Source organism: Gossypium hirsutum, chromosome A05, assembly GCF_007990345.1.
Source record: "Gossypium hirsutum isolate 1008001.06 chromosome A05, Gossypium_hirsutum_v2.1, whole genome shotgun sequence".
Lineage (NCBI taxonomy): Eukaryota > Viridiplantae > Streptophyta > Magnoliopsida > Malvales > Malvaceae > Gossypium > Gossypium hirsutum.
This window is the reverse complement of record NC_053428.1, coordinates 77,894,206-77,907,805: the sequence shown is the minus strand read 5'-3', so window position 1 is coordinate 77,907,805 and position 13,600 is coordinate 77,894,206. Positions and strand designations below refer to the sequence as shown.

Below are 13,600 nucleotides of genomic sequence, written 5' to 3'. Positions count from 1 at the left end.
AGACTGGAGTTAATCCACGCTCCGACCACTCTTAGCCGACGCCCAACCCAAACGAGCTCGCCATAAAGCGAAAGGGATCAGCCAAGAAAGGTACCTTACTCTTCTCATGGTTCTCTCTATTTAAAGCCAGCTTCGCATCCACTCTTATGTTAGCTTCTCGATGTGGGATCCCTCTATCATCAGAGTTTAAATTCAACACCAACTCCTGTCGCCCCCTGTTAGCAAAATAAATGCTCTTTGCTTGCCATGGGATTCGAACCCATGCCTCCCCTTAAATGCTCCACACGCTACTTGCCACTAAGCCACAAGGCTTTTTGTGTCACAATTTCTCCAACAATATTCTTAAGGCCTACCTACTACACCCAGGGTTTGATTCACCTTAAATCAAAATTTTTGCTAGAGTCCAAATTTGAACCCAGGACTTCCCCAACACTTCTCAACACACTTAACCACTAAAACAAGCCTTCATTAACGAAATTTACACGCACAACAAAATATTATAAGCTGCCTTCAACCGCTCCCATGCTCAAGGCCCAAAACTTCTAGGCCCAAATTCAGGGTGTTACAGCCTTTGTTAGTCATATATTCCATAAAAACATCAAAACATATATGGGCTCAACAAAAATCAAGTTTCCATGCATATATGCTTTCCACAACATGTATTCATTTAACATGTATGAGTCATCTCTTTATAGTACAAGTATAATTTCATAATAGTTCATCTCGAGTTCAGATTATTTCATGTCAGAACTTTACTCATATCATTCAAAATATCAAGGTCACACAAGTAGTAGTACACTCAAGGTGTAGTCTATAATCAAGGATGAACATTCTCATCAAATAATTTCCATATACAAATATCATCATCTCATACTTGCATATATCACTTGTCATGTATCATCATTTTCTTGTATTTCAAACGGATATGTGTAATAACTCATTTTACTATTCATATCTTCTCATGTCTGGGTTGTCACTCGTTGAATTTATTTGAAATATCGATGGATACATAGGTAATACACTCAAGGTGTACAAATCAGGATCTGTCAATTCATATTCAATGGTACCCCTAAGGTACTATTTCAGAGTGTACACTCTCGAGCCACAAATGTATACAACAGGATTGCTAGTCTAGGCTAAATCCTTTTTATGACATATGCTCTAAGAAACTTGAACTGGATTTCTCGTCTAGGCTAAATCCAATCCATAACATATGCTCGAGAGGAATTATATCAGGATTATCCATTCGGGCTAAATTCCTTCTGTAATGAGGTCAATAGGATTACTCGTCCGAGTTAAATCCCGTCAGTAACAAATACAAGACCTCATTCATTTCAGGAAATCACATATCCATCAATTTTTCATTTGTTCAAATGGGATTTAAATGTTTTTCAAGCATTATCGGGCATGTGATTGTTTCATACATCCATAACATTCATATAATTCAAGTAAACATATTCCACATTCATTTCAAGCATATAAGTAACATTTCTATCATTTATCATTTATCGGTATTATTATTGATCAGGCTTTGTCAGATATATTTTCAATGTCATATATATATGATATTCATATAATTCACAAACACAACATTTAATTCAAGCATATAAATATACACAATTTAGTTACACGAACTTACCTCGACAAATGTTCATGTACGTAAAATCTACTAATCTGACATTTTCCTCTTTTTCTCGTTCTAGCTTTGAATTTGGTGTATCCGGATCTATACGAGTAAAATTTACATCAATTTATCACATTTCGTATTCAATTGAACTCAATTTACATCCTAGCCAAAATTACCATTTTTCCCCTAACTTTTCCATAAATTCCCATTTCATCCATAGGCTCAGAAAATGAAATTTATGCAATTTACTCCCTATTCCAAGCCTAACCGAAATTTCACCTTAAAATTTACTGCACATATATTCTACAAAATTAAGAATTTTTCTTCAATATTCATAAATTTACATTTTAGTCCCTAATTCAAGTATTCATCAAAAATCACTTTGTAAAAGTTCTTTATCTATCAACAACCTTTCATTTTCTACCATAAATTTCAAATCTTTAGCATATTCATCCATGACCTAATTTCCATACTTTGATAACTTCTCAAATTGATCCCCCAAATAGATAGATTAAGCCATCTTAGTTTCAAAAATATCAAAATTACTAAAAATAGGACAAGAAAACTTACCCAATTTGGCCAAGAAAGTTTTTTCTCTCTCTCCTAGGGTTTCCATGGAATATTTTGGGGAAGAAGATGATAAAAATGATTTTTATTTCTATTTAATTAATTTATCATCTTTAATAATTTTGATTTCTAATTTAGTCCTTAGCCTTTTTCTGATTTTCCATGGATTAATCATCCAAAAATATCTACTAACTTTTCATTAATGGTCTAATTACCATATAAGGAACTTAAGTTTTGAATTCCATATCTATTTGATCCTTCTAGCTACTAGAATTCAACTTTTGCATTTTATGCGGTTTGGTCCTTCCCGTAATTAAACACATAATCGATAAAATTTTCTTATCGGGATTTTCACATGACCTTTCTAACATATTATGGACCTCATAATAAAAAAAATAAATTTTATTTTTAGATAAAATTTGTGGTCCCGAAACCACTGTTCCGATTTCATTGAAAAATGGGCTGTTACATTTTCAATCTTGAGATCAATTTTACGAGCAACCTCTTCAGACATGAACAAATCAGATGCGCCTGTGTTGACAAATGCATTCAATTATATGCCAGCCACATGATGTTCACAAATATTAGCCCATGACTCATCTTGTCTTGGACACCCCCTAGTATTGAACCAAGATTGTTGTCTGCCTTATCTGTCTCCTCCTTTGCTATCATAGTAAAAAGTGCAGCCTTCTTCGAACAGTCCTTGATCATATGTGGACTGTCACAATGGAAACAACTTAATGGCCCATTCTTCTTTTTATCCCAAGGTTTATTACCATTGTCATTCACAGTGGGCTTGTCTTTGTCTCCCCCCATTACCCTTTGGTTTGAATTTGGGCTTGGAAGACTCAGGCTTATCTTTCCTCCCACCAAACTCAGTAAGTGATTCTGCTATGGTCATGGCCTTGGGAAGCTCTTGGACTCCTCAACATTGCAACTCTTGCTTCGGCCATGTTTTCAACCCATCTATGAAAGAAATGAACGCCTCTTTCTCACCCATAACTGAGATCTGAAGCATGAGTTGGCTAAACTCCCGCGCATACTCCCTCATAGTGCCTTATTATGTAAGTTGACAAAACTTTTCTCGAGCCTCATCCTCGGCATACTCTAGATAAAAATGTGCTTTGAACTCACTTTAGAACTCTTTCCAAGTCCTAATTTCAACCCTACCATGTCTCACATCTGTGGACCTACGATGCCACCACAACAAAGCAACATTAGTCAAATACATAGCAGTAGTAATTACCTTAGTGGCATTGTCCGTGATGCCTTTGGCATAGAAGTATTACTCAATTCTTCACAAAAAGTTGTCCACATCTCTCGCGGACCTTGTTCCCTTGAACGTGGGAGTATCCACACTAGGCTTGGGTGGTACAACAGCTAACCCTCTGTTGCCCAAAGCAGCCTTGTAGATTGTGAGTTCACCCTTGAGCTCTGCGATCTCCTCTTTCAAGGTTGTCAATATAGCCTGAAGGGCATCGTCCCTACTAGTCAACTTTTCGACATAATCCAACACATAATCTCTTAGCTGCTCCTTCATGGATTGCAATTCGGTGACCCTATCATTGACATCATCGATCCTCTCCTTGACATCCCCCACGGACTCTTCAAGAGTGACGATTCGATCCTTCAAAACTGACAGTATGTCCTTCGAACGACTGACTTTCTTGGCCTTCCATGGGTCTCTATTAGCTCAACATGTTCGAAAGTTTCTTTCGACATCTTTCAATGGTACCTTCGAGCCCTAGCTTTGATACTAATCCCACATCTTGGATTCTACAATCCACACGTCTTGAAGTTTCACTTGGTGAATGGTTTTATTGAAGTGGAGAGTAAAAATGAAATAAAAAATGTTTGATCTTTATTAAATAGAAAATTATTAAAAATAAAATTAAATATCCATTCCTCAAGGTTTTAAGTGAAGGAATTCAACTTTTTTAATTCGGGAATAGTTGCTTTTTAAGACTTCCTTCAAATTTAATGTTTACAATCAAGTCATTTTCTACTTTATAAGTTTATATCATTGTCTTTAATTTGGTTTTAATTTATTTACTTTATTGTATTGGAACTTTGACTGCTTCTCTTGTATCATTTCATGTTCGAACAATAGATAGAACAACAATTTTGGTGTATTCAAAGTTTTTGAGTTGGCATGTTTGACTTTTTAATGACATAACTTATGATTTAATCTTGTTGAGAAGCAAATGTGGAAGGAATTAATGCTACAACATGTGTGATCTTGCTCCAGTGTGCGTGCACTGAGGCTATGAATCAACACTATTTTACTCAAATATCTTACGACTTTACTACAAGTGTGACAGGTCAGCTGTGATATTTATAGTGTTACAATGGAACACTCAAGTATTTCAAGGATCTGACCCAAGAGATTCTCAAATCGGTAAATGTGTTTATCATTTTAATTACAAGTTAATCAATTACTAATCTAATTGAGTAATAAATTATTAGTATAAATTTAAATAAAAAACTACAACAAAAAGAAAAGGAAAGAAGAGAAAATAAATGAAATGAAATGAAAACCTAAGCTAAGAAATATGAAAAATAAAGAACAAAATGATCAACCAACAAAATCTATTTTCGAAAGCTTATAAAATAGTATTTATAGTCTATTAACATTGAACCTAACATTGATCATTATGCCCTTAAATTAAAAAAAACCTAAGCTTTTTTGGACACAAAATTGCCTCTATAGTTCTTCACCCGTCAAGAAACAGTGTCACGACACCCAAAATAGTAGGTAACTTATGTAGCTTTGTGATGTGATTCCACTCATGAAGGTTGAATCAATTTTTGTCAAGGTGAAAAAAGTGGTGTTGGGTAGCTCAGGAAATCGCATCATTTTGGGGCATCGGTGTCACGACACCCACTTTTTGGTGTTGTGGCATCACTACAGTTAGCCTAAATTTCTCCACTTCAACACCTTCAGGATATCAAGACTTTGAGGGCTCAGTATCACGATGATGGTTCAGTGTCGCAACATCCATCCCTCAATATTGTGACTCCCACGATCGTACGCTCTAGGCTGATTTTATGTTGAAGTTTTGCATCCTCAAGATGAAAGGTCTGGGTATTGTAACTTCCATAGAATCGGTGTCGTGACACCCATTATAAGTGATGTTTCCCTTGAATTTGGACCATTATCTTCTCCCTACACCAACCCAATCACATTATAGATTCCTCATGACACTATTTGGCCAATTTGGGTCTCAAAAATGCATAATAAGCAAAAATGTTTATTAAGGTTTGAAACTAAAAATTAACAAAAACATATAAAATAAACTTAAATTTCTTAAGAATAAGCTCCTCGGGTGTATTGGAATGTCACACCCTGGTTTGACGAGCCCTGTAACAACCCATTTTCAGTGAGATCAGAACAGTTGGTTCTGGACCACAAATCCGAGCCAAAAATAAAAATTTATTTTATTTTATTTTATGGTTGGTATCATGATTGGAATGTCACATGAAAATTTTGGTGCGAAAATTTTACCGATTGTGTGTTTAATTAGGGAAAGGACTAAATTGCATAAAATGAAAAAGTTGGGTTTTAGTAGCTATAGGTATCAAAAAGCTATGGAATTCAAAACTTAAGGTTCTTATATGGTAATTAGACCATTTAAGAGTAGTTAGTAGATATTTTAATGACTCATCCATGGAAAAATTAGAAAAGGGTAGGGACTAAATTGGAAATCAATAAAATTAATAGATGAAAATTAATTAAAAAGAAAAAAATTATCTATTTTCATATCATCTTCCCCAATTTTTCTATGGAAACCCAAGGAGAGAGGAAGAAAACTTTCCAAGCTTAAAAAGATCCAGAAAGACCAACTACGGAACTAGATCAAGGAAAGAAAAAGGTTTCGGATTAGTTAACATTCAACTACGAACCATTTTTAGGGTAAGTTCGTGTAACTTAAATACGTATGTTAATATGCTTGAATGGAATTGTATGATTGTGTTGATATGTATGGGATGATATACATAATGGAATAGTCATAAGTTGTAAAATATGGACAAATTGTCATGTTTCGGTTGAATGTTGAATTTCGATGGATTAAGGTGATTACTCGAATAAGAATAATACTGCATATGTTGTAGATAGAATTTAGCTCGGATGGGTAATTCTAATGTAAGCCCTCTTGAGCTTATGTTATAAATTGGATTTAGCCCAGACGGGTGATGTGCGTGATAAGTTTTATATTTATGATTGATCGTACTTGAGAACTAACTATTATCACGATAAAGGCAAACGTACCTGTCGAACAGTAGTGTAGCTTATAGCAAGATCGGAATGTCGAACCCAGAAGAACTAAAAGTACTAGTATTAACCTTCTTTTTATTATTTAGCCTAAAAATAAGAGGATTTGTTTTATCTAACTAATTAACTAAATTAAGAATGCACAGAAAGTAAATTGGGGAAATACTTTTGGGAAAACTGATTGATTTGGATAATACCCAAGGGAAAAATCCACCTAGACTTCACTTGTTATTTGACTCTAAATCAGACGATTTATTCACTTGACTCGATCTGTAGAAATCCCTAATTTATATTATTATCTCTCTCAAGACTAACGACGTCTAACCCTAGGTTGATTAATTGAAATCTCTTTCTAATTAAAAACCCTAGTGTTGCATTAACTCGATCTATGGATTCCTTTATTAGGTCTAACCCTAATCCGGCAGATTTTCGTCACCCTATGTCTAGGGTGCAATCAACTCCACTTAATTATGCTAGATCTACTCTTAGACAGGGACTTTTGCTCTTCTAAATAAGCACATCAATACTTGAATCAATATCCTAGAATAAAGCAAAAATTAAGAACACAGAAATAAGAACAAATCAAATATTTATCATACAATTAAGAAAATAGTAACAAGATCCATCTTAGGTTTCATTCCCCTTAGGTATTTAAGGGATTTAGTTCATAAGTGTAAGAGAAAACATCTCAGAAGAATAATGATAACAAAACATAAAGAAAACCCAAAAACCCTGAAGGAAACTAAAGGGAGATCTTCAGTCTTGAAGGAGAATCCGGCTTCTGAGATGGATCAATTGGCTTTTTTCGAGTAATCCCTTGCCTCCTACTCCGTGTCTCCCTTAGGTGCCTCCTTTAGGATGTTTATATAGGCTTTAGAATACTTCCAAAGCCTCAAAAGTGGTCTTTTCCAAATAGAACTAGACTTGGGCTCGACAGGGACATGCCAGTGCGCCACGCCCGTGCAAGTGCTTCAAACCATGTTAAAGCCTGTTAGATAGGCACGGGCGTGTGGTATACCAGTGTAAGGTGGCTTTGGCCATGTTAGAGTCTGCTAAATAGACACAGGTGTATGGTCTACCCATGTAAGGAAGTCCATGCCGTGTTGATTGCACACGTTGACCCATTTTCTCTGTTTTTGGCCCGTTTCTCGCTCTTTTTACTCTCTTATGCTCATCTAAGTATAAAACATGAAATTAAAGGATTAGGAGCAAAAAATTCCACAAATCTAATGATAATTCATCCAAAAATGCGCAAAGCATGGGATAAAAATATGTATAATTATGACTTATCAAATACCCCTACACTTAAGCGTTTCCTTGTCCTCAAGCAAAATCCTCAATTCACAATTAAGAATTCATTTTTCTTAACTTATAATTCCCATCAATAACATCTCAAAATAATCCATAAGTAATCATACATTGAGAATTCAACTAGAAGAACATCAAAGTTTCAAACATTCCAAGTTGAGCATTTTATCACGAAAACATAGGTATCTCCCCTTATCTAGGTAATCACCTTTGAGTCAAAATATTACAGAGCGTAACATCCTCACTAAAGATTCACTCAAATCACTCAAATCACTCAGGTGTTTAAGGATAATAAATTTAGCACTCAACAGTCAATATGAAAAGTTATTACCATAGGCTTGTGTGAAAATTCAAATCTCTACCACTTATATATTGAGATGATACATCAATCAAAAGGTCTTTAGAGGGTTGTAACATGGCTTTGTTTAGGGGGTGTGGTCACAAGATAAAAGAGAATGTTAGAATCGAGATTGAATTGAAAAACTACCTAACTAGAAAAATACTAAAACTGATAAATTACATTCCTAAATAGATGATCCTAAAATCATTTTAATTCAAGCTTTACATAATTTCGTAGTATGCTAGACGAAAAATCTCAATTACAACAACTCTTTTCTCTTATTTTTTAAGAACAAATCAAGTAAAATAGAACTTTCCTAACTATCAGAAATAAAACATAGCTAAGCAATTTATTCAAATCAAATCTCGACAAAAATAGGGATCAAATTAATTGAGGGGATTTCAACAATGATGGGTTATGGGTTAATATTGAGGGTAAATCAATGAATGGCTTGTTAAGCTCAAGGGGGTTCACTAAGGGTTAATTATGAAAGTAGACTTTGATGGAGTGAGTGGGTTAAACCTAAGTGCCTTTGTCATCTCGACATATCAAATCAATAGTGTGGTCTTGACATGCATAATCAAAGCAAGTTCTAGAATAACAAATCAATATTGACGCACTCATAGCAACAATTAAAGTGAGCATGAAAGAAATAATATATGCTTTAAAGGCTCAAGATCTCACAAAAATTATGGCTTTTTGATGTTAATCCTGTGAATTTCGACTTCAAGATAATACCTAAACTTGGGGAATAACCTAGTAATTTTTTATTCTTCAAAAATGAACTTATCATGCTTGATTCTCTAATTTCTTAAAGTTTAAATAATCACTGCATAAATGCCTATGTTTTAATTCAAGACATATCAATAAAAATCATAAATTAATTAAAATTCATTCTAATAGTGATATGAGTGAGTCGCGTGAGAATAAGACAAAATTCAGGGATTTTTTTGATAAAGATATAAATAACCCCCCACACTTAAGATGTAGATTGTCCTCAATGTACAAAGATAGATTTGCTGAAAAATATATATAAGATTATAAGATAGGGAGAGAAGTGAAACTTCCTAAATGTTAAATGGAATCCTTGAATTGGAGTTGTGGAAAGTAATTGGCTAAGGCAAGGGTGAGATTGGAAGAGGATACTCCAGTGGTGGTAGAGGTTGTTAGTCCACAAGTCCTGTGCCAAAAGAATATTATATCTGGAGGTAGCTATGGTCGTGGTCGAGAAGGGCATGATAGTCGTGGAGGACCTTTTCTAATGGAGTTTCAAATTCCTAAGTAATAGTGAGCTTCAGAGCTCTTCATAACTGCGATAGAATTAATAACTCTTTAGGAAATATAAAGTAACATGATTACTCGTAAAGAAATGACCGAAAACATAAATTGCTTAAAAATTGGAAAACCTAAAGATGAAGTAAAAATAGTAATAAAGAGAAATAAAAAAATTTAAAAAGATAAATAAAGATAAATGAGGGAGAAAGGGTGGATTTTGAGGGTGATGGTCGGGGCTTAGGCAGCGACGGCGACAGCGACTAGGGTTAGGGTATTGAGAAAAGGAATGATGAATAGTGGGGGTCTATAAAGAACTTGGGGCACACAGCCGTGGGGCACACTCGTGTGTCCTTAGTTCAGCCTGTGTGTTTCGTGTTCTTCAAATTCAGGCGCATTGGCGCACACGGCCATGTCACATGGCCGTGTCCTACTTCGTTCGCTTCTCCCACGCCTGTGTATATATGCACATACCCATGTTAATTTGACAGTTTTGACCACGGGTGGTGTCACACGCCCGTGTTGATTTGGTAGGATTGCCCATGGCCTTGTCGTACGGCTGTGGCAACATATCGAATCCCGTGTTTTAGGAAAAATTTTGCTCTATTTTTACACGGCCGTATCGCACGGTCGTGTCACCAGTCGTGGTACGGGCACGGTCTAAGGCACGCCCGTGTGCCTGGCCATGTGGATTTAGAAAACCTGTGTTCAAGGACTCAGTTAATGAATTAGATGTTAAAAATTAAAATTTAAAGAAATCAACACTGTTAGTGCTCAGGTTGCTTCCCGAGAAGTGCATAGTTATAGTCTAAGCTTGACTTACCTCTTATTCGCTTGATTACGGTGGTTCGAGGAGTTTGCACTCCTCATTCCTGCTATCAATCTTATCAAAATAAGGTTTTAGATGAGTACTATTTACCTTAAAAGTGCCAAATTTGGAATGAGTTACCTCGATTGTTTCGTGGGGGAAAATGTTAAGTATCGTAAAAGGGATTGCTACATTAGGTTCAGAAGTGGCAATACGAGGGTTTGCTACATTTAATAATAATTTTTCTCCAACCTTAAGGTAATTTGGTGAAACATTGAGTCTGTTATGGCGTGGTTTTGGTGTATCGTGTGTTTTCAGTTTCTGTGTCCGCCATTCATCTTGTTCCTTGATCTGTAGCCTTCGTTCTTCGTAGATGGGTCCTTTTTTGTTTCTTGAACATGGCTCATTTATGCTCGTCGACCGTGTTTCTGCAAAGAAGGTTGCACCACATGATCAGTATTGGTAGCATGGTTTATACAACCACCTTCAATATTTGATGTGTCACTCGAATTACGAGCTTGTAGAGTGATTGTTTTATCACCCACACGAAGTGTGAGTTCCCCTGTAGCAACATCAATAATAGTTCTAGCACAACAAAATCAATTGGGGATATAAATTTGTCAATTTTAACAAGTACATCTTCAATAATACCCCTAGGAAATCTAATTGTTTTATCTGTCAATTGAATGCTCATCCTAGTTTGTTTGGCTTTTCCAAGACCTAGTTGTTTAAACATTTTATAGGGCATGACATTAATACTAGCCCCTAAATTAGCCAAAGCATTGTTAACGTTTAAACTACCAATTAAACAAGAAATCGTAAAACTCCCTGGATCTTTCAAATTATTGGGTAGCTTATTCTGTAAAATGGCTGAGTAAATTACGTTCAACTCTACATGCAACGCCTCATCCAACTTCTGTTTATTTGCTAAAAGCTCCTTTAAAAATTTAACTGCGTTTGGCATCTACGAAAGAACTTCAATAAATGGTAAGTTAATATGTAATTTCTTTAATAATTTAAGGAATTTACCAAATTGTTCGTCTGTGTAGTCTTTCCTTGTCGCACTAGGGTATGGCACTTGAGGTTTATATTCCCTACTTACTAGTTTTTTCTCACTGTGGTCCACTTCATCCTTACCTTTACTTACCACAATTGCTTGCCTCGATTCTGGTTCAGGCTCAACTAACCCTTCTTTGTCTTGAACAGTAATTGTATTAATCTTCTCCCTTGGGTTATTTTCAGTATTACTCGGTAAACTACCTTGTGGTCATTCAGAAATCATCTTTGCCAACTGGCCTATTTGGTTCTCGAGCACTTGAATTGATGCTTACTGATTTTTAAGAGCTATTTTGGTGTTTTGGAAACGTGTTTCAAATACTGCTATGAATTTTGTTAGCATCTCTTCGAGGTTCGGTTTCTTTTCCTGGTATGGTTGACCCTGATTTGGCCTTGATTCCTGACCACCCACGAGAAATTGGGATGGTTCCTCCAACCTGCATTATAAGTGTTACTATATGGGTTATTTTGAGGTCTAGAGTTATTATTACCCATATATTGAACTTGTTCCTCCTCAATTCTATGGTTGAAGGATTGATATTCTGTGTGTGGTCCTCCTCCATTTGAATTGCACCTCAACATTGGATGTACCTGAGTAGAGCCATACAATCTGTCAATCTTTTTATTTAAAAGTTCTACCTGGTTAGACAGTATAGTAACCGCGTCGAGGTTGAAAACACTGGCTACTTTTGTCGGCTTTGTTCTCATAACTTTCCACTAAAAGTTATTCAATGACATCTCTTCAATAAATTCATAAGCCTCTTCAGGTGTTTTGTTGTTTAATGTTCCACCGGCGACTGCATCGATCAATTGCCTTGTTGAGGGATTCACTCCGTTGTAAAATGTCTGAACCTGCAACCATAAAGGTAACCCATGGTAAGGGACCTTCTCAAAAGATCCTTGTATCTCTCCCATGCATCATAAAGAGTTTCTAAATCCATCTGCACAAAAGAAGAGATATCATTCCTTAGCTTAGCCATTTTAGCCGACGAAAAATATTTAAGTAAAATTTTTTCGGTCATTTGTTCCCAAGTAGTGATTGACCCTTGTGGTAACGAGTTCAACCACTGTTTAGGCTTATTCCTTAATGAAAAAGAGAATAACTGAAGGCGAAGGACATCATCAGAAATGCCATTGATTTTAAAGGTGTCACCGAATTCTAGAAAATTTTCTAAATGAGTGTTTGGATCCTCGCCCTACAAACCATCAAACTGAACAAACTGTTGTATCATTTGAATCGTGTTAGGTTTTAACTCAAAATTATTTGCAGCAACAGCAGGCCTAACTATACTCGATTCAGTTCCTGTTAAACTAGGTTTAGCATAATCATGCATAGTGCACAGAAAAGGATTCTGATTCACTGGATTTACCGCAACCACAGGAGGTACCGGATTATTCTGGTTTTCAGCCATCTCCTCGGTCCTGGTATAGATATCTTCCTCTTGCTCTTCCTCTATGTATTGTAGGCTTCGCCTTATTTTCCTTCGATTTCTACGAGCTGTGCTTTCGATCTCACTATCAAAAAGTAATGGTCCTAACGGTTTTCTTCTAGTCATAAACTATAAAAACCTGTCAGAAGAAAATAAAAGAAAATTTAGTAAATAAAAAAACAAAAAATAAATTGCAATAAAAAATGGCTAAAGTAATACAAATTAAACGTTCCTAATATCTTAGTTCCCTGGAAACGGCGCCAAAAACTTAATGTGCGTGATAAGTTTTATATTTATGATTGATCGTTCTTGAGAACCAACTATTATCACGATAAAGGCAAGCGTACCTATCGAACAGTAGTATAGCTTATAGCAAGACCAAAATGTCGAACCCACAGGAACTAAAAGTACTAGTGTTAACCTTCTTTTTATTATCTAGCATAAAAATAAGAGGATTTGTTTTATCTAACTAATTAACTAAATTCAGAATGCACAGAAAGTAAATTGGGGAAATACTTTTAGGAAAACTGATTGATTTGGAAAATACCCAAGGGAAAATACCACCTAGACTTCACTTGTTATTTGAATCTGAATCAGATGATTTATTCACTTGACTCGATCCGTAGAAATCCATAATTTATATTATTATCTCTCTCGAGACTAACAATGTCTAACCCTAGGTTGATTAATTGAAATCTCTTTCTAATTAAAACCTTTAGTGTTGCATTAACTCGATCTATGGATTCCCTTATTAGGTTTGACCCTAATCTGGAAGATTTTCGTCGCCCTATGTCTAGGGGTGCAATCAACTCTGCTTAATTATGCTAGATCTACTTTTAGACAGAGACTTTTGCTCCTCTAAATAAGCACATCAATACTTGAATCAATATCCTGGAATATTAAAGCAAGAATTAAGAAC

The 13,600-nt window shown here is 35.5% G+C and overlaps 1 non-coding gene across 1 annotated transcript; it reads left to right on the top strand.

Moving 5' to 3' along the window:
- The first annotated feature begins 12,119 nt into the window (after positions 1–12,119).
- On the top strand, positions 12,120–12,225 carry LOC121229762 (small nucleolar RNA R71). The gene has a single exon (XR_005927717.1). It is a non-coding gene; the product is annotated as a small nucleolar RNA R71 (small nucleolar RNA).
- The last annotated feature ends 1,375 nt before the right edge of the window (positions 12,226–13,600 follow it).